The 23,024-nt window shown below is 37.1% G+C and overlaps 1 pseudogene; it reads left to right on the top strand.

The window, feature by feature from the left end:
• The window catches only part of LOC109099151, a 68,471-nt pseudogene that overhangs the window by 1,006 nt on the left and 44,441 nt on the right, over window positions 1-23,024 (top strand).

The raw sequence follows: 23,024 nt of genomic DNA, 5'->3' as shown, positions 1-23,024 counted from the left end.
AAGGGACTGGAGATTTTAAAAAGCGGTGCAGGAAGGAAACGCTGGCATGAAGAATTGACATCCATAGTAATGATATATAAATATATTATTGGCTTCTAGATAAATATGTCTGTATGTATATAAAATTAATAATGATATTAACGATGCTGAAGCTGCTCTGTCGTTTCAAAGAATTCGGTAAAGAATTCGTCAGATGTTTGATTCAAACGGTAACTTTAAATTTAACTTTTAGACGGTATTAATTAAAAATACCAGTTTTAACGAGTCATGCTCGTGAATTGGACTACATTTGTTACGCTTAAAGTGTTTTCATGGCAGCATTTCACTGTCTAATGTATCCAGAGACGTTGAGGCTCTGACGTTATCACATTCAGTTCGAATTGTAAGCTTAGGTAATATATGACTTATTTTTCCGTGGGACTGTAGATACAGGAAATGCTGGCATAGAGTAAAATGTCGACATTGACATTTTAAGAATCCATATTTTTCAGATGAAAGAGTTCAAATGAATATAGCGATGGAAAGTCAATATTTTTACCCAGTCACACTCCCACAACCATATCCAGGATATGCTGTGATGCCACAACTTTATCTTTCAGTTGCTGTGTGTATACCATGGGCTCGCCTATCATCAATCAACAGAGCCCTCTTCCTGTGCCAGGAGCCACCTGTTGCCATGTCAACGTGGCAAGCACGTGTGAGAGCACCGTGTGATTACACTGTCCTAATGAGTGGTGAAAATCAAGCCTTTGCTAAGCCTGCGGAGACAGGTACAGTTAAAACCCTTACTCAGCAGTTCAGAATCGCAAATGTGTAATTTAATGCACTAATTTTAATATGGAAAATGCTGAAGTCTTTTCTTTACTTGGTTCAGATTTTCTGCAGTGGGATTATTATGTTACAATAATGCTAGCCTCTAGCTTTACCATAGCTGTGGGACGATGGCAAGAGGCTGGAGTAAAAGATCCCAACTTTGAGGTGGAAAAAACAAATAAACCTTATGCCAAAGAACCAAGGTATCTTGTTATGACGTAAATGTCAATTTAGATAAGCATTGATTTTCAGACTCAATTGAAACTTTGGTAGTTTTTGGAGAACTTGTTATTAATTTAGATTATTAATATTAATTTGTATTATAAATTTATTTTGCCATATTTTACAGTTTACGCAATTCTATGGTAATCGCATAGAGTATTGTTTTTTTGCATTCCAAAATGTCTTTCCGAAAATGAACAAAAAATCTCATGAAATACAGAAATTTCTATCATGCACCCAGAATTTCTGTTCATAAATCCTTCCAAAATAATCTTGAGTAAATACAATGATAAAACAAATGCAGAATTGTGCAAAATGAAAAGATAATTGTTTTTCCCCCAGTCTATAAAATTCACAGGTACAGTATATGAAATGTTCAGCTTAAATCATTGAAAAACATGTTTGATGATGATATATGTAGTGATGACACTGACAAAATGTTACGTGTTCAAAATTTAACTGACAGTCATCACAATATTTGTATAGCATTGCTATTGGTATTTTTTCTTACATCTGTTTGCATACTAAATTTTGATTTGTCTTTGGTTTCTTGCATATACAGTATATATAACTTTTTATAGCCATCTTTACAGGACACATTAATACTGTGTTATTTCTTATGTGCAGTTGACAGAAAACTAGACATGACATCTTCGGTGCAGTATTTCATTTACTGTACACTGTTTATAGGGTATTCTGCTTGAATATTTGCATCTTTCTCTGTATTGCAGTCTGTATTGTTCTTTGTACAACAATGATCAGCACTATGTTTGTGCCCACATGGATTATCCCTGTCGCTTCATGGTCAGTGCTGCCAGGGCTCAGACTGTTATTCCTCACTGAGTATTTGCCCCACCCTGCCACCTGCAGAAGTCAAATTACATGGTTTTACCCTTACTGCCTCTCTGTCTGACTACAGCCCACTCTATTCTTGATGTCCATCCATTCTCACGTCTAGATGTGCTCATTGTTTCCTCAGGGTTCTCCAGTCTGGGAATGGCCAGGTAAATGATGCATTTGTCTTAAATATGATTCTGGAATAATAATATTTGTTTAATCTGTAGCTTGCAGCATTCATAAATAATGTGTAAAATTTGGCAGACATATTACATACATTGAAAAGAAAATGAAAACACAAATGTGCGATTTGCAATTGCGTTTGGATTATGTCACAATGTATGCATCCACAAATTGAAAACGCAACTGCAAATACAATTTGCAATTCCTTTTGAATATTGTCCTGAATATCATTCCATATAAGGCATTGTCATGATTTACCAATCACATATCACTTACTTTCATCCTTGGAATGCAAGAGGAGACTGTTTTTGTTGTTGTTGTTTTCTGTGCAATTACAGTAAATAGGGACTGGTACTTTCTATACATTAAAAAAGACAAAATGCAGAAAAAAAAGTCTTTTGTATCTTTTTGTTATGTTGTATTCTTTTCATCATTATTTATTATTATTGCAAACAATGAGCAGGACATTTTTCTGATTTCTTCTTTTGTGTTTCATGAGGATGATTAAATTATAATTTTTGGATGAACTGTTAATTTAAAACATGTTTCCCCCACATATTTTTCTATTATTTGTCAGTGATAACTGAACTTGCATCATGCTGGTTTTTGCCAGTTTTGGCACACTCCCTCTCAATGTTGCTTAATACTGCATATGAATGTTTTAATTTCTCATCAACAGCAGTACACTAAAACACTAACCCGTCCTATTTAGTGTGCAAAGCAGAGGTTTCAGAAATCAAGTACTCTGAATATCAAGCCAGCACTTGGCAGCCATTCCCACTTATTCCCTTTTGGCCTTTGGGCATTGCCCTCCAGGATGCCCCAGTTTTTATGAATTGGCAGATTTAAATGCTCTTTTTGGCTAAGCATGCTGTTTGTTTAGTAGTCTGGGTGGCTTGGGATGTTGAGAACCTGTTGGATCTGTTTAAATGGCAACAGTGAAACTCATTTTCCTTACACTGCTCAGGAAGGTCACTACTCAGGAAACGCTCAATGAAGTGTGTGTGCACTGTGTTTTGTTTGTGTTTACAGTATACCAAGCTTTATGTTTTCTTCAAATCAGTGCTTGACTAGAATTTGATATGGAATTTCAGGCATTGTGCAAGTTCCAGCGAAGCAACCGCTTTGGATAAGCAAACACTAGTAAGAAAAGTAATTTGGCTGACTTACTCAGGGTGACCACAGGTCTTCCCGTATTTCTCACCATCTCCCTGTCCAGGAATAAGTATTCCACAGGATATGAGGTCATTACCCGCTGCCCCAGGCTGGTTCCAGCCATTCACAGAGAGAAAATGTCACATTCTAATTAGTACTGGGCATGCATCTTAACAGCGGTCACTCCTCTGTTTTTCTTTTCCTGAATTAGGTACTCCCTTTATGCTTGAGCTAATGTGAAGCACAGCACTGCAGGATTTTTGTCTGGAGAGTATTTAGTTGCCTCACCATTCATTACAGCTTGGTTTTATTAGCTGCCCTGTGATAACTTCCAGTGGATGACAGAAATATCTCTGTATGTGAGAAAAATGGATAATTATCTTCCTTCTCCTTTGCCCTGTACGGGAGACAGACAGTTGCCCCTTCTCTATGGAATGGTACAGTCCTCCGGTCCTTTCTTGAAGCCCAAATCATTGCAAAAAATAGTAATCAACAACGTACATTTGGGGCCAGCAGAGGGACACTTTGAGATGTCGATCCCCCAGGAAGTTGGAAAGGATGTGTGGATTATTCCCAGCAACAAAAGCCTTTCACTCCTGGAACGACTTCAGAGACAGGAGCTGTTTAATCTGAAAATTGGGAAGTATGTGGGCCCAAATCCTTGGGGCCAAGCCAATATCTGTCTTTATATCATGCTTGTTCATTTGCAGCTGGGGCTTTGGACGTACTGTAGCAGTGGTGCTGCTGGTGGTTTTTTGGAGGGAAGGAAGTAAAGATTAAGAAGTCAAGAAAGGCCAGGCCAGATTGTGTGTGCTGTGCTTCCTCCCAGATACCCGGATGACTGCTGTCCCAGTGTAAAGACAAAACAGCAATTCCACTGGGACGTTATTCTTGGCTCAATTCCTCAGAATCTGATTTGTATAATCCTAGAATTTGATGACAGGCTTTTTGAAGCTTGAGGAAATATTTCTGCGAGGAACATCATCACACTTCCATCCTGTGTATTGCTGACTGATCACGTAGGGTTGTTTCTAGGCCTTGGCAGCTACAAGGTGATGACGTAAACACAAGATGCTCATATCTTCATATCTTCTCAGGAAGGGCACAGCACTTTCCTCAACTTTGAAGGCAGTCACTTTCTGTCCCCTAACACCTATTTTACGCCACAGCAGGACATAGTTGGAATACTTTATGTGCCAGATGTGCAAATATGGGCAACGGGACTGAGGGCTTCTACAGCTCCCATTTCATTGTGTTTTCCCACACTATGTCAATGATGTAAGGTGTTCAGTGACAGTAGGTGGGTAATATATTTATCTACTGATGTCTTTTATGTAGGATCCAGTGCTGTATTGCTGCAGCTGCCAAAGTTTGTATCAAGTCATCACTGAATTGTTGCTGTATGGTAAGGCAAACACAACACCAGTAGTGCTTTTGGGAGAGATTCAAATATGTCCACATGAATAACTTGTAGAGAGATAGGTGAAAGGAATTCTGTGATGTTCCTGCTCAGTATTATGCATCCAGACGTTCTACTGAGTAATTGCCAACCCACTTGAAGTGCATTTTGTGTACTTTTACACTGTATTAAATAGCTCATCTCGGTCAATTTCTTAGCAATTACTCTGCTGCTGAGACTAGCAGTTGACCTTATATGGCCTGTTAGTTCCAACTGAACTCTGAAGCAGTCTGGACCAGCACCCAAGGAGCTGGAGTGATGTGAAGTGCTAGTTGGGAGAAATATGCAGAAGCATGCCTTAAAAATCTTAAAACTCCATTGTTTAAAAGCTTATTCTGGATTCAATACAAGTTTAGCTCAATGGACTAGACTAGACATTATAAAGTTAATTTCAACCTGTGTTTTAACTTTCTTGAGGCACTCAGAATGGAAGCAAATGGGGTTAAAATCTATAGCCACTATATATATAGCATTGAAATCATTTGTTTTGGCAATCAACATCATGCCACAAATGCTGTTCTTTCAGCTTAACTTTTATTGAGCCCAAAATATTCCTTTTAAATCAAAATTGTCACACAACTGGCTCCCTGCTGTATGGTATGTGACTGAATTATGTGCTCCATCTGGGTTTGAGCAGTTTTGGGGGCAGAAATGCTTTTCAGGTCGACTTTTATTTGTTGGAGCTGACGGTAAGAGAAGAGTGGGAGACCTTCAGCTTGGCGGAGGCCTACTCTTTATATTTCACCACCTGAACAGGTAGTCAGCAATTAAACAGAAGGAAAGAAAATAAATACATTTTAGTCTGTTTCCCAGAGGTGCTTCGTTAGCTGTTCAAGAGTTGCTGAAGGTAGGGATATTCAAGGTTAATCAGAGGTTACTGCACTCACACACCTTTTGCGTACATTTAGTACGCAGAGTAGGACAAATCTGCCTTAAAGTGATTTTGGTATTCAGTGCAGTTATGATTATGTGAACTCTTCAAAGATGAACAATATGCAACTTTTCCCCTTCAGAAATATGCACCACCCACATACAGCAAATTTGGGATTCGAAATGTTTAAAGGTGAATTAATCATCCTTCTTATGTTTTGACTCACCGGAGTATGTTAGATTAGAGCAGCATGAAACATTATTGGATTTTGGAGTTCTGAATAACACAGGCATTATATGGACGGAGGGTAATGAAAAAGCAAAAAACATTATTTACTGTAGATGTAGACTCACATTTTAATACCAGTGACTTTGCAGCTGCATGAAATGCTCTCATTATAATCAGGCTGCCTATGCCTTTGATTGTCGAAATAGGTTTGGGCCTATTCAAATATTATATGCTTTTCCTACTGTGACTGATTAGATATTCTGATTGGGCCACAAATGAATGTCCCAAACAATGAAGTAGAGCCACTTTTCAACATTGCTTCTGTTTGTAATTGGAGACTCTGGCTCAGATTTTTAGGGTATTTTCAAGGTGTGTTTGTTGTTTTTACAGGTAATATCTGGATTGCATGAACTCCAAGCTCATTTCTTTGCTGACGTGCTCTTCCTGCAGTCTTAAAATCACCATATGGGGAAAGGAAAGTGGAGTCCCTTGGGTGAGGAACGTAATGTGGACGACGGATGTGAAACTTTTGGAATGTGCTGGACTAGCCAGAGAGCTCGGGAGGCTGAGATAACACCACTTAAATAGCCCTTTCTCTTGCTCTTTCTTCTCGCTCCCTCTCTCTCTCTCACTTCACTTTCTTGTTTCACTCCTCTCTGATTGCTGAGTAACCTAAGAAGTGTGTGACAGAGTGCGTCTTTCAGACCAGGGGGACTTTGGCACGAAAGACAGCTGTTAATCAAATTGTCAAGGATGAGATGTTTTTCTTTGCAGAGAGTCCACAGAGAGGGTTTTCTGTCCCTTCTTTGGCTGCGAACGAACAAAAGTCACCACGAATGAAAGAATTCAGAGCATGTCTGCACCTGGAGAACAGGGAAGCATGTTTACAAGGCAGACATAGTTCTATGATTTTTGTCTCTTTTAGACTGTTTTGACTTCATTAGGTGCTTTTTCACTTTCCTGATCTCCCCGTCTGGATCTTCAGTATGTGTGCTTTAAATTCCCTCAAATTTTCCTTTAAATGTAAATAAACAGCATCCGATTTAGCAAGCAGGTTGTTTTTAGTACAGCACTCCTGCATTGTTATCGGGGCCCTTGCTTCCTTGATTTATCAGTCTCCTGAGTCATACTCCTATTAAACTATCATGTCTCCGTGATTCCAAAAAACTGTATTCCTTGGTGTGGTTTCAGACCAGGCTCATATTCTCCACTGTAAATGTAGGGCCATATAGGAAAACAAATGGATATTGCTGTGTGGGACAGAACGTGTGTCTATATGAATCAAATCGGTATGGCATGGTGAAAGTTTATTTGGCCCTGGTGCTGATTTAAGGCAGTTGGAGTGGCAGTAGAGGGTGGTAAACTAGAGTGTGAGGTGTGGAGCCATTACCCAGCATCCCTGGAGGAGCATCTACCTCACAAAAATCCAGAATGGATGAGCCCATTCAGAGACTGGGCAGATGTCCCTGCTACAGTATGTGTATACTGAATCACTCGATGACACCGTAATAGCGGCTATTGCATTTAATCTGATTCTCCAAGCCAAAAAAGCCACCTTTCTTCCCACAGACCTCAGACCAGACACAAATATAACACATCTAAGCACAAAGAATCTTTAGAAGTCATTTACAGACTTCTATGCAGACAATGAAATATTACATCAAATACAGATACACTTAATGTATTTATCTACTTTATTTACCAGTGTATTTTGCTGCTGACCGTAATTGATTAAGCCACAAATTTACTTTAGTGTAGTGTTTCATATTTTTTTTTATTCCTGAAAAGAGAGTTTTGAAATTGCACTTTGTGCTTCTTATAGACGAAATGGAGCAGTAGAATGGAACTTGGTAGGTAAAGCAGAGGAGACTGAAAAATAAGAGAGATTAATGACATCAGCAAAAACAAACATTTGTATTAAGAAAGCAAACGTTCAAGTTGTCTTTTCGGTGTCATGCATTCCACACATGCCAGAAATCTGCATTCTTGACCAATGACTTCACTCATAGCTTTGAAACATTGGAAGGAAGCTCACATAATGGGGCCTCGCACACTGTAAGCTTTACATAAACATCTGCTGCTGCTTCTCAGTCTGGATGGTCTTTCTGCCGCTGATGAGTGCCTCCGGCTCTGTTTACGCACACTCCTCTGAAACGTTAATGTGGAGCAATCAAGTTAAAATGGTGCCATGAGGCACTCCGCGATAAACATCGTCAGTGATGCGAGCGAGGGTCTATTTTCCAGATTTCCCACTCGTATGGTTGGTAGAACCTCTACATATGGATTGCATTGTTGTGGTGATCTGTAGCAGGCTGTGTTTGCTTCACGGAGCGCATGCTACAAATCCTGATAGTCTCGCCACAGCAGCAGACTCTGTGTGTGGGTATTTATTCTCAGGATTTCATGTTTGACATGTGTGATCTGTCCTAAAAAGGACTGGCATGCAAAAGGAGCCCCACACGGCCTACAGAGAGAATCACACCTCATTTTGCAGCCCCACAACCTAATCTACAGTCTAGACAGGAATACCACCCATTAAAGCCTGAAAGCCATGAAGAAAAGGGACTGTGGTAGATCAGTTTTGTTCTGCGAGGTTCTTCCAGGTTTTTCCGTCTATAATAAGCTCATGCAATCAGACTGAGGAGAGTGGGAAATTAAATAAGAGACAAAGAGAAAGAATGAGCACAGCCAGCACATTAGTAGAGCCACTTTGAGAAGACAGGAGGTGATGATAAATATGGCTCTGAATGTCTGAAACAGCACTACCTCATAGACTTCTCATTGGGGGTTGGTCATTGCCTAGTGGCTAATGATCTGGATTCAGGAGTATAAATAGCCATTTGTTGGAGGTTGGTGTCCTTAGTGCATTTTTATTTCACTGTATAATGTACTGTACATTAAAATATTAAATTCTGATTCAACCCATAAGCCATTATTATTATTATTATTATTATTAGCCATTATTATTTTGATTTGATCGACTATTCATACCATAAAGGACGATGATGATATTATTATTATTATTAATAATACACAATAATAATTATAATTAATATAATATACAAACAATAAAATAATAATAAGAATTGGCCGAAACATGTTGGCATGTTTTTTTAATGGATAGCCAAGTTTAAATAAAGGCTCTAGCTGAAGAGCACCAAAGGAATACACTTTTCAATACCCAATAATCACTAAAAACTCTTTATCTCACAGCTTAATAACACCAATGTTACACAAATTTAAATATCCAAACAGAAATCCAAAAACAAAAAAATATCTAAGCAATTTTGCTTCTCAAGTAAAAAAAAATGCACATATACCATGTACAGAAATCTAGTATGTAAATCTGGTTATCTTGCATGTGTAGACATTTTTACCGGAAAAGAAAATGCAGTTAGACAGGGTACAGATGTCTTAATGTAGATGGGGGGTGATTTGTTCCCACCAAGTTTTCCTTCTCCATGAATCAAACATTCCACGTTGAGAGGAGTATGACGATGATTTTGAAATCTGAACCATTACATTCCACTTTCAGTGTTTCCTCTGATAATTACAGGGCAGGTGGTGATATCCTGTTCTTTGATGAAAGAACATGATTCCTCTGTCTGTCAGTAAAGATATCTTCCAAGAATTGTTGCAGTGGTTTATTTATATACAGTACATGTGCTTGCTTGTGTGTCACATCATGTAAAAGAGAACCTGTGTAGTTCAGTTTTGGATGAACTTTAATTCACTGCCCACAATATATCTACAATATGTATTTATACATTCATCCATCCGTCCATCCATCTGTCTGTCCATCTGGCAAGTTTAGACAGATCCAGTGATTATTTGTTGTGTCAGCCTGGTAGCTTGTCAACATGAATTTGTTTCCAGAAAAAACAAAACGTGTTCCCTTTACTCATGAAAGTTGTGTAATGTTAGCCAATCAGGTTAGAGCTTGCCATAATGGGAAACTATTTTCCCGTTTTGTGAGAAATATGCGTCAGATGGTCAGTGAACAGACTCTGGTGCTCCATGTGTGAAAGGGATGTTATGTAGCTGCTGAAGAAATCTCTTTTTCTGCATTTTGGACAGTATCCACTTTTAAAGAACTAGCTTTGGTTGTTTAACACTTCTGCTTAATAGCTTGTGCATTTTCTGTCATCTATATCCAGAGACTGGGCTTTTTTTCTAAATCCCTTAGCTCTACTTTAGAGAAAACACTTTGGGCACACAGAATCCTGCTAAAATAACATATCGATGACTTTAGGGAGCCATAACAGTGTGAATGAAAGGCATGCCTGCCACCTTCAACTCAAGAGTCAAGGCCAACCTTTTTTATTGATTTCCTGCTGGTTGCTGTGGTCATTGTGTAAAGAAAACTCTTTCCAGACCCAGGCAAAGTGAATGTCTGGTTGCAAAGGTAAAAAGGCATTCATAAAACTCTCAGATTATTTTATCAGGTTCATTTTGTGAAGGGAAAAAAGCGCTTGCGGCTATCTACAACGGTATGTGTCACATTTGAAAAGCATTATGTGGTCTAATCGAAGCCTCAGGACACAAAAGAAACGGGTTTGTTTTTCCTGACTCATAGGAACTTTGTTTGGAACATGGTCTTGATAACAGCCCATTTGCTGTACGAAAAACACAAGGCTATCTGGTTGAAAAGGTCACTCAAGGTAATTTCGGGTGTGGAGGCAAACAATACCATATTTCATCTGATTTTATGTGCAGTTTGAATCCTGAGGTCATGTTTTTTCGTACACAGTTGAAAGAAAGAGCCTTACCTTCCAGTGGACATTTTTTCCAGCTTACAGTGTTGTCGTTCAGCACATTTTGTAGTGGAATTTATCACAGTAACATCTGATGACAGTTATACATCTTGTAATTTGCTATTAGCGAATGCACCCAGATTGTTGGGTGAAGGGTGCGGCAAGGGTGGCTACTCTGAAATCCACTTGGAAGCAAACAGGCCTCATTTTGGCTGAGAGCTCCACCTCCTTAACGACAGTCTGTCTAAAGGAGAGAAAATCCCACACTTTGATGTTCATTCAGGGTGGCTGAGTCTTATAACATGTTATAACTAGATCAGAGCTGAAGTCAGAGCTCGAAGTTCTCATCTCCCACAGTAATGTTATAACCAATGATTTGTTAGTGGACCGAATACAGCCATGATGTTCAATCCTAATCTGTTTTTCAAGTTTCTTCTTAAAATATGAAAATAAATCAGCTGACTGTGATTTCTCTTGTTTTTTAGTCCACACATCGTGTTCCTGTCTCAAAGCATGTTAACGGGTGAGAGGAACCTCTGTGGGGTGAGATTGTGCCACGAAATCGCCCATTCCTGGTTCGGGCTGGCCATCGGAGCACAGGACTGGATGGAAGAATGGATCAACAACGGTTTTGCCACGTATTTATAGGATGTATTCTGAAGCCACGTTCAGAAGGTATTGCCATAAAGTTGAATCTTTAACTGCTTATGTGCATCCAATCTAAGACTGAGTACATCTTGGGTATTTTCCCATCTATTTTTTTCTTCATATTGCCTCTTCAACAGCAAAAATGCACCAAAAAAAGAAAGAAAGAAAATTATATACAGTGTGTTTACCAAAATTCATTACACACCTATTAAAGCACATGCTGACTGGTCAGAGTATAAAATGAGTCTGAAATTGAATTTTCAGCATTAACTGGAACACTTCACATCCTGCAATGACTGAGATAGCTAATTATGACTCACAAACTCAAGCTTGTGGAGTGTGATTGTGCTCCACATCAACACAGCTCTTCAGTTCATTCAGAATTTATTTATAATCTGTGTTTGCCGGCTCTGAATTGAAAACTATTGTTGTGCTAATGGAATGTTTCCAATACGTCTTTCAACAAGCAGCATTTAAAGCTGAAGTGTGTAATTTTATTGATGTTTTCAGTGACTTTCTCTTATCCCAGTTTAATATTCAGAGACGGCTATCAGTAGGTCATTCATAGGTTGATTTCCCTGAAGAGTGTAAACACTGTGGCTCTGTGGCACTATCAAAACATCGCTCAGTTGTTGGAGTATCTTTAACAGCCCAACAACAGCAACACTTGCTTAATGGCATGATTCTGGGGCGAGACTATCTGTTTGGCTGCAATGGCTGATGTTTGTGTTTGTGGAAGCATGTTAGTTCCACCTGATGACACTAATGGTGCAGAAATTATGCACTTCACTTCACCTTAAAGTTGAACTTTCTCCACATGATGCTATCAAAAGTGCTTTCCTTAATTTGTGTTTTCATTTACAGTTTTTTGCTTTCTTTTGTTCTCTTTTTTGTTCTCTGTCTTTCTCAGCTGGGTAATCATTGTAATAAGTAATCTTACAAATTTAAGTCAATATCTGCAATTTGTTTACAGCAGATTACATTTACTGAGATAATTGCAATCATGCATTTTTTTATACTTCTTTCACACATTTGTGATGCTTTAAATTGATCAAAAACGACTGTGAAGACATTTATAATGTTACAAAAGATTTCCATTTCAAATAAATGCTGTTCTGTTAACTTTCTATTCATCAAAGAATCCAAAAAATAAATAAAATGGTTTCCACAAAAATATTAAGCAGCACAACTCTTATAAACATTGATAACTGAAGACTGTTATGGCTGCTGAAAATTCAGCTTACTGTGTGTGTGTGTGAATAGATTTTTTTAGACACTTTTTTCCTGTTCAGTCTGTCATATTAATAATTTGTGTGTTTTAGAACAAATTCATGGTAATATTAATACATTTCAATAATTGATTTTAAACCCAATGTAAAATCTGGGTCCCAAAGCAAAAGCAGTGACATAATGTTTAACTAATGTTCTGTTGGAAACAGTATATTGAAAAACCGTATATGCAATCAAATTTCCAGGCACTCTCAGGATAGATTTAAGCAAGAGCTTGAAATAGTTGTGACATTTCATTCTGCACAGAATAATTTGGAGCATGTTAATGCATAAGTGTTATTTGATATGAGACGTAATGTAATGTTCTCATATGAAGAGCACAGAATCACACAAGGTTATGTAGGTTTGAGGTAGGAGTAGATTAACCCGGCTTAACTTTTAACAGTGAGAAAATGAGAGTGTGTGTGTGATAGAGCTTGTCAGGAATTCAGCTGTCACAATACCAGCAGGTTTGGAAGATCCACCTGACAGCATGTGTCTGGCCCTTCCTACGCTTTGAGGGGCCCACACCCACTATAATCTCAGGGATAAAATGTTCAGACAGTCTGGAAAAATGCCTGTCTTGCGAATAAAACATTGAAATGTCATGTAAACTATTCGGTAAGTAATAAACACGGAATTCAATTCTAGAGCATTTTGAAAGATTGAACATGTTTAGTTTGTTTGTGGTCAAACATTCAGTGCAAAAATTTGGTCAAATTTTCACATACAGTTTGTCTGTTCAGACCATTGTGAAAGAAAGAAAAAAAGAGCAAACAGCATGTAACAGCAGCAGCTCTGGGCATGTGACCAAAAGCGCAAATCTCATTCATTGTAAATGTGATTGTTTGTGTCAGTATGAACAGAATAACAGCCGTTTATTTAAATTAAAGTGTGTATTGCAGCAAACTTTACACTGAACATTCATCTCGGTGTGAACAGGCTTTAAGTGTTGTTCTCCTTGCATAGATTACCAAGAAACTAATATTAAAAGGGAAAGTTTTATAGTTATAGACTACAAACTGTGCTAGACATTTTTTAACCATTTTTACCATTTTTAGTAAAAATACCTATTTTACCATAGTTGTAGTTAAACTGACATTCATTCATCTGTGAAAAAAAGTCACTCAGACATCAAACAAAAAGAGTGGACATGGGGGAAATGTTAGTCACTTTCTTTGATTTTGACACTTGAGAATATCTGTTTATTTATTCGTTCATCTATGCATCCTTCTGGAAAATAAGGCTGCGTATTGTGTTCGATGAATACCTTTCACCCTTTTCATTGGGCTGCTGTGGGCACTTCCATAAACACACATGCAAAAGCCTGTGTGACCAGAAAAATAATGCATGCCTTTTAAAGCAGCTCACCCTTATCACTCTCTCCCATACAGTGAGAGACAGAGAGAGAGAGGAAGGGAGAAAGACATTGCTCTTTATTTTTGGAGGGGAACCAAATGTAAGCATCAATAATGTACAAGCACAAGTGAGTGTCCCAAATACAGAAAGAAGGTAGCTGTGAAGCCATTTTGACTCTACTAGACCTGTAACTGTATTCTGAGGAGGATCTGAAAACAGCAAGTTGACATGATCAGCTAACATATTGTTTGTTGTTGTTTTATGTAAATGAGCAGCCAATGTTGATGATAATGTAATAATTTTAGTTCGCATTGATCTTTAATTAATTTATGCATTTAATTATTAAATAATTATTAATGTAGTTAATTTTGACTGATGAATAATACAATTGGTTAATTATAATTAATGTAATAAATGATATTAATTACTGGTGGACAGTAACATTGGTGAAATAAATTCTGAACACATTGGAGGATGAACTGAGCCATATGCATATGAATATCAAAGAGATTTAAAAGGTGTAATCAGAACACCTTAGCGACCACATAGCAATGCTTTAACTTCAGGAAAAGTGAATATTTAGTTGATTACAGTTTTTCTGAATAAGCTCCACTAGTGAAACTATCAGACAGAAAGTATTTTTCTCATCTCCATAGACTATATCTCCATATATGGGAAGACATCTGTCCCTTTTCCCCGATCTTGCTTTAATTCTTTGTGGAATTCAACAGCGTAGACCTGCTCTGGGGGCACATGCTCACAGAGATAAGGCATTAGCGCATGATCAGTCATACTGCTCTTTATCACGATCAAATCTGTGACACAAAGAAACAAACAAAAGCAGGTTATGATGGCTAGAAAAACACTGCACACATATAGCTACATGCCCATTTGTCTGCAAGAAAAAAAAAAGTAAAAAAAATTGCTGTTGTCTATGTTAGCGGCGCCTGAGTATCGACCAAATCTTTACAAGAGCCTTTTATTGGCAAGACCAGTTAATCTCCCAAAGAAGATCAATAGTTTTTAACCGAGGCCGTCATCACACGCAGAGACGGCCAGCACTCAAAGTAAAAATCTCAAACTAAAAAACATCAAATGAAAAAACATGAAATAAATTAAAAACATTGGCCTGAGCCGTGAGAATGAATCCTGTCTGATGCTTAAAAATGTCAAAGGAAAATTCATGTTATGATTCAATGGTAACTATTCAACATTTCTCAAATTTGATTGGCTTGTCTGTGTTTGCGTGTTGCAGACAGACTGTCGGGGATTTAGTGACTCTTGATGGAGGTTACAAAGAGTAGGTGGCGACAAATAACAGTCTATATGAGTAAGTCATTGAATCATTCATTCAACCTTATTATTCAAAACACTGATTCATCCGATGCGGGAGCAAAACCTGGGTTGTGTCCCAAATCACATTTTCTATTAGTTTGTACTTATTTTGAATATGTACTTGCTTTGTGACCATTAAAATGTATGATCTATTTAGTACGAATGTGTGTCATATAAATTCAATCATCAAAAATATTATAATTAAATAAACATACAAAAACAAAGAAAAACTAATAAATAAATACTGTATGTTGCAAATCACTTCAAAAACACTCATTTATTCTGGAACTAAATGTACATCTGCAATTCTGCTTTGACTTGGTTTGGAACTATTTTCATTCCATTGATGTTTCATTGCAAAAATGCACACAAAGTAACTGGCAACATTATGTCTAATAAAGTAAGATACTCAATATGAACTTATTTATTGAAATGTTATCTAAAAACAAATGAGGTTGTGGTAAAAAATTCCTTGTGTCTCGTGACTTCACAATCTTACACTTATCTCAATGTGCACTTACTGTATGCACTGAAGAGCCATAAAGAGGGAGCATTACTGTAATCTGTGGTGCTGTGCACAGAGAAGCTATCAGGGATGTAATGGTTTCATGAATGCAATTGTTTCTACACTTAGTATATTGTTAAGAGGTCTTAATGTATGCTGATGTAAGTGTAAGTGTCCTGTGCAGAGCACTGCAGATGCAGCACTTTGCTTTGCAATACCACAGTCTGATTCATGTGGTGTTTGTGTTTTGCATATGTTTGTGTATCTGCACACAGGCCCAGTAAAGAGAACACAGGGGAAGTGAGCGAGTCTGGTCAATAATTAAACAAACACTCAACCAACAAAAAAAAATCACTCAATTCAACTACACTAACTTAAATCACAAATCAAAAATCAAAGCGCAGAGTCCTCTGGGACATTGATGATTCGAGTAGTGTAGATTGCTCTCTCTCTCTTTTTCTCTCAGGGCTACTTCCTCTTGAAGTTTCTGGCTGATCAGGTTGGCGAGGAGAAGTTTCTGCACTTCTTCAAAGTGTTTGTGGGAAAATTCCATGGGCAGCTCAATCTGTCTCAGGTGAGCTTGTCCTGCACAGGAGATGTCTGTTCATTTAGTCAGAATTCAGATGTTGCTGTTGGACGGCGTCTGCGTATTTTGGCCAATGTTTCAATCTCACCGTCATTCCATTAGCTTGTGTCAGTGAAAGAATGCACCAATTCCCCTAAAGGTGTAATGCTTAACTCGATTTGAGACAGAGATTTTTGACACATAGTTGCATTCAGGGTCCAAAATTAACACTCACCTAGCACCAAATGAGAGTTAATATAGCTTTTGGTAAATATAGAAAACAGTTAATAGCTTTTTAGTGGTAACTTCATTAGGACTTGCAAAATAATACATGGAATAAATCAGATCTTTTTTTCCACCTCCAGACCTCCATGTGGGAAATACTCCTAAGTTCCTGAAGTATTTTTCCCATTCCTTTTTTGCTAAGAATTAAAAAAAAAAACAACTGAACCAAACTAACTACCTACAAGTGAATCACAAACATTACAACACTTATTTGAAGCAAAATAGTATTTAAAAATCTGATGAAAGATAAAGGTACAAAACTGTGTACTTCATGAGTGAATGATCTACAATCCTGTGAAGCACTGCAAATGACATAATCAAAATAAAATGATGAAGGAGTATAAAACTATTGAAATAAAGATGAAGAATATACAAATATTTAAGTAGTTTGAGAGTGCAGAGAGACTGAGGGTATCACAGTAGGTCTGTCATGAAAGGTTTATAAGTCAAAAATAATAAATATTTCCATTTATTAAAAAAAATTAATTTTTCCAAAATCCGACATATTGTCAGGTATGGCCAAAAGTTCATTTTAGAGTGTCTTGGAGACTAATGTAGAAATAAAGTATGATATTAATATTTCAGTTTTTTTAAACACTGTAGGCTCTGTTTGAAGTTTTGATATTCACACACTGTATTCTGTCTCTTGTAGGATTTCCTGCGGACACTCTTGGACACATTTCCCACACTAAGCAGGTATGATGGAATGGTATTAAAACTGGCTGTCAAAAACACATGCTCTTTAGTAGCGGATTGAACTCCTCGGCTGCTCAGCCATTATTAGTGTGGGGAACTTTGAGTTGGAGGTATTTAGCTAAACCAGACCCTGCAGGAATATTTCTTCTCCAGCTCGACTTCAAACAGATTTTCCACTGGTCCTTTTGCCCAAACTCACCCATCATTTGATCAAATATTTACTGTATTTTCCTTTTCACTGTCTCATCATTTACACGTTGACATAATGTTGTCATCAAAACTGCCCAAAGATGTATTACATAGAAGAAATATGAAGAGGCTTCTTTGCCCTCCATAATATTTTTGTGCTTTATGGCCAGTGGGAAGCCTAGAGTAAGTCTGGTGTGGGTCTTTTTCTTGGTGAATGATAGAAAAGCAGTATCCAAACTGCTGTCGGTTCCTTTAGCTGCTTTTCAGCATGATTTTGTAGTGAGCATAATAACTGCAACGCTAGCACAAAAACACAAAATTCACCTCTCAGTAAGTTAATAATATAATCCGTCATGTCTTTAATTTAGAAATATCAAAATATCAGATCTGTGCATTAGGCCCTGCTGTGTAAATTGAGTTAGTCATGCAACAATATTGGGGAAAAAAGGCTTCAGAAATATTGGTATCATGGCAAACTATAAAACAGTCAGCTCTCTGCATTCATTCATTCTCTCTATTACCTACGATGTTCATTTCCCCCCGTTTTATCTCTCCTCTCCTGTTTCATCTGTCGTTCTTTTGGTTTCGTGTAGTCTCCATTTGCTCATTAAGGCCTAGCCACTGGCTGATGATTGATTGAATTACATTAAACTGAAAGGTAAGGGCGTTCAATATTTGTGTCTGCTTCTCAGAAATGTAAACATTCATGCCGGCACAACGCTGGAACAGCAGATTGATGTGGTGAAACAATCACAGATGGGCCTCCTTGTGTCAGATCAAAGACAAATCAACTGTTCTTCCTACACCACCTCCCAGTTAAGGAAGTCCATGGCAGCTTCTGTTAATGCGCACCTGGTTTATTTTGGATATCTGTGCTTTACATTGCTTCTTCTTTTGGTATCTGTTCATTTTCTTTGCAAATGAACAAAGTTTTCTCTTGCTGGATTAAAAAATGGATGCTGAAATTCTATAATCTTACTTTTAAAGAGCAAACTGAGCCATACAGTATGTACTTTACAGACCAGAATATAGTATAAGCTCGGGGTGGGCTCAGGCCAGTAACTTGTGCCAGTAAACAACCACCTAGTAACCACACAGAACACCCTAGCAACCAAACACAGACACAGCAACATGCTAAAAACCACCCACAACACTTTCATGGAGGAGAGGTTTGCATGGGCAGTGTAAGATTTGACTATAGTTACAGTAACTACACTGACAAAAAAAAATAAAAAATAAAAAATAGACTGAAATCACAAATAATTACAAAGAAACTATCCTTGTACACAATTTTTTTTAATGCTTACTATACTATGAACTGTTTTCCTGAAGGTTTATTTGTGACAGGTCCCTTACAAAAATTACCATGGTAACCACAGTTTCCCTCAAAGGACCACCATTTACTACAGTTATGTTATCATTGTGTTAGCAGCTATTGTCATCAAAATAATACATGAAACAAAGGGACAAATCAATTTTAACACTTGTAGGACATCACATATTTATGTATTATGATTTTACTGTAGTAATTTGCATCTAAGGTTTTATGCCAGAAACTATGGTTGCCATTGTGAATTTTTAAAAGGGTATTGATTAATCAGTGGAGCATTGATTGGATTAGCATTTATGCTTTATTAAATCAATTTCAGCGTGCATTGTGTATTTGCTTGTAGAATGAGCCTTGCTTTTATTCCGCAGCAACACTCCGTGGCATGACAGTGCTGTTATTTAGTAATCACAGTCTAGTGAGCTTAGTGATTTGACGCTCTGTCTGACATTTTGCTCTTCGATGCTGAGATGGAAATTTCCATCCTTTCCTTTGTCATCACCTAAATGTGCTCAACTGTCGTGTCAAAGGGCCACAAGTGTGTGAGACGGGTTATTCCTGTCTGAGACAGTCCATTAGTTGATTATATGTGCTCTGTGTTTGTGTGTGTGTACATGTGCATATGCATGTGTCTGCGCCCTTGCACATTAACAAGATTGATATGAAGTGAGTGGAGATTGACTTCAATTACAGTCAGAGAAAAATACTTTGAGAGGAGAAAATAGAAGTTAGAAGGGTTATGCACCATTCAGAGTTGAATTAAAAATTGCGATTCAGTTCCTGTTGAAATTTGAATGAGGTATTAAGCAGGATTGTAATTGGAATTTTATTGTAAAGAAGTCAAATTACAATGGAATGAAATTGAAAGAAATTCATATGACTGCTGCAGGTATAGTTTTAATAATATTAAATAAAAGCAATGCCACCTTCAGAAGATTTTAATTTATTATATATATTTCTGATTTTTTAATGAATTTTAGATCATAGTAGAGGAACACTTTTCCTCCAGAATGCTATAATTTAGTCAACATTTTATATACTAATAGAATAAAAATCTAATTACACCATATAGTTTTTTAGACAATCATCTGGACATTTTTGGAAATTAAAAAATGGCAATGTATTTTGATGACTTAATAGTGTTGAACATAGTTTAGGGATATATATCTAATTATTCCTGTTTATTCTGGGAAAAATTAGGTTAGAGATCAAAAGATAATACATGTATTTTCAAATGTATTAACAAATCAATATTAATTTAATTTAGTTAGTTAAGGTAATTAAATTATTTATTTTGTTTTAAACCGTATGTTGTATTTTTTAATTGCAATTTAGTAATTCCTTTTCCTGTCATTCCAGTTCAACATCCGGTTGCATGTGGCCAGTTTAATTTAAGAGCCAACTCATGAATTGAAAGGGTGCTGAATTCTAAATTTTAAACTTTGCCCAACCCAGATACTTAGACTTCTTGCTAAGGTTGCTTTTAATTTGAAGGATTTTCATGATTTTAAAAGTCCTTTATCTCTTTCAATATTTGCTGAATGTATCACTTTTCTCTTTCAGACAAGGCATCACACCTGAAACCATCTTTTCAGACTGGTTAGATACACCTGAAATGCCAAAGGTGAGAAGAAGAAAGCCAAGATCTATTTCAAGATGTTTGCTTATTCAAGCCAAATTAAATACTCTATGATCATACAAAAGGAGTAAAAGCAGGCTTGTTACACAACATGTAAAAGATATAGCGGTGCTACCTCTCATGCCTGTCACCCAGAATGTAAAACCATTTTTAATCCATTTCCTCTTGAGCAATAAAACATAAAGCACATGCATATATCTCTCCTGGACTGACACATGGCATGAATGAAGCAGCTTCCCTCCTGCTTTAAGATCCATTTATACTCTCAAGCATTTCTAAACTGGGCTGCCATGAGCTCTTAAACAATTGATGACTAATATGAAACGGTAAATCTGTGTTTTTTCAGTTTGATGTAGGATTTAGTAATAATTTTACAGTTTGAACGGTGATTTAGTTGTGAAGATATCATGATTCCAGCGAATACTGTGGAGGCTGTGTATGTGGAATCTACTCTGTTGAATGAAGATCTTTTATACGTTAAGAATTGTTTGTTTTTTAATAACTAGTGAAGATCACAAAAGCCTTTCCGTTCATCCATCCTGAGTCTACGTCTTAAAGAAATGCATTCAAACATTCATCTCTCTCTCTTCCAGCACAGTTTGTCTCAGTTTTGTGCTTGATATACACTCATTCGCCAACAAGACTGACGTACTGTGCCATTTTCATTGACGCCACCATTAGATCTAATGACACGTAGCTGCCAAAATCAGCACTGGAACAGTCTTACTTTTGGATAAAATCCTTGTTTTTTCCCCTGTTTGAAGCCGTTGCTTTGACTTCAAAAATATGTTCTTCTCGAATGTTCCTCTAAATAAATAATGACAGGAAATAGTCAAACCCCACAATAAACAATCACAGCCACATACACACACACATACACATATAAAAGGGAGGGATGAGATGGGACCGGAGCTTTCATTGTGCTATTTTAAAGACGGCAATCTTTTGAGCGAGCATAGTAAGTTGCTATATCTGCATTTTGAGGTGGGTTTGATGCTGCGACAATCTGAATCTCATGACTTCCCTTGACTTCGCTCGCTATGGGTTGATGCTGAAAGGATATGCTCAGAGTAGCCTACCAAATCCTGACATGTACCTTTTGTAGAGAAGAGCAAAGCAGCTTTCAGGTCATTAGCTGGGGTGCGACTGTATGTCAATAACTGTGGTTTCTCAGAGGCAAATTTAAGCTGGTTTTAGAGAACTAGAGCTTTGTTCCAAAACCTAGCACTCATCCCATTGCCTGCATAGGATGGCAGCTTCTAAGGCAGCATCCTAGATGTCATGGAACCTCGTGGACAGATATGGAAAGCATATAGCAACTTACAAGTAGCACTTGACTCAGGAGACTTGACTTGCAATTGATTTCAATTGAGTTTGATGTTTGCAAGTTGCTAAGCTAACAGTGTAATACTCTATAAATAGATAGTACACACAAATAATGGTTAAAATAATCCATTTAAAAATATACTGATCTATTTTAATAATAGTTTTGAATGTTGAATTCATGATTTTATATAAAATGTTTAATCAACATCTCTCCCACTTTCTCCACCATTTTGGATTTGTTTTATATTTAAAGTTTGTAGTTTATTACATTAGATTTTGGTTTTGCCTTCTTCGTGAAGGATACATGCAATGCCGCTTTATAATTTCTTAAAAACAAAGTATCTTAAAAGGATAGTGCACTTATCTTGTTCCAAACCTGTATGACTTTATTCCAAAACCAAATTGGACCCCCTTGACTTTCATTGAATGAACTAGAAAACTTCAAAACAGTTTTTTAAAACGACAAAAATCCACTGCCACCTTAGCGATCAGGTGCAAGTTCATGTCCAGTTATTTTATCACTCAAAAGAGGAACTGACTGTGTGTGTGTTTGAGGGATGGGTTTGAGAGTGTGTATCTTTGTCCAGCTCTTACTGTTTGAGTGTGTGTGCAAGCTTGAATATAACTAGAACACAAAATGTAGTGCAGACAGTTTCCTTTCTTAAGAAAAAAATATAAAAATCTCTTTGAGCGAAAAAAAAAAATGTCTATGCGTGACAAACTCGCTAGCAGAAGAGTAGCAATGAGCAACAGCTAATGAAATCCCATGTCTGCCCAACTGCTGTCTCATCGACATTTTTTGTGTCAATCAGTGTAAAAAATCATCTGCAAGCCAATCCTTTGTGTTATTTGTTGACATGCTTTCATAAATCAGCTCTTTTGTTATTCTGTGTAAGAAATTTTACTGAAAATTAGAAATTTGAAATCATAATTACAATTGGTGAGGGGAATAATCTAATTTAATATATAATAATTGTTGTACATACAGTAGTTTGCTTTTAGTTGTGAAAAGTGTGTATTAACACAACTGAAAACAATAAGCTCGGCCTTTAATTGTGCAGAAGGTGACGACCTTCGGCTTTGTAGCATGTGGTTGACCTAAAAGAAAGTTTTCATTTTGATGAATGATTACAAAGATGAATCTGTTTTGTTCATCAATGAATCATATCAAGCACAATAAGACCAGGAATGCGTATTAATAAAGTAGGAAGGATCAGATCATTTGACAGATAAAAAAATATAAAAAAAACATCTCAAGTTCAGACAGAGAGCTGTGAGAGCAGTTAGCATGTCTGTCATCGTAAAAAGCAGCTGTCGCTGTTGTGCCGCCAACACAAGGGCAACATGCCACTGTTAACT

The sequence above is a fragment of the Cyprinus carpio genome, chromosome A8, assembly GCF_018340385.1.
Source record: "Cyprinus carpio isolate SPL01 chromosome A8, ASM1834038v1, whole genome shotgun sequence".
NCBI classification, from domain to species: Eukaryota; Metazoa; Chordata; class Actinopteri; order Cypriniformes; family Cyprinidae; genus Cyprinus; species Cyprinus carpio.
The sequence above is the reverse complement of the archived record's forward strand: the minus strand, read 5'-3'. Positions and strand labels throughout refer to the sequence as shown.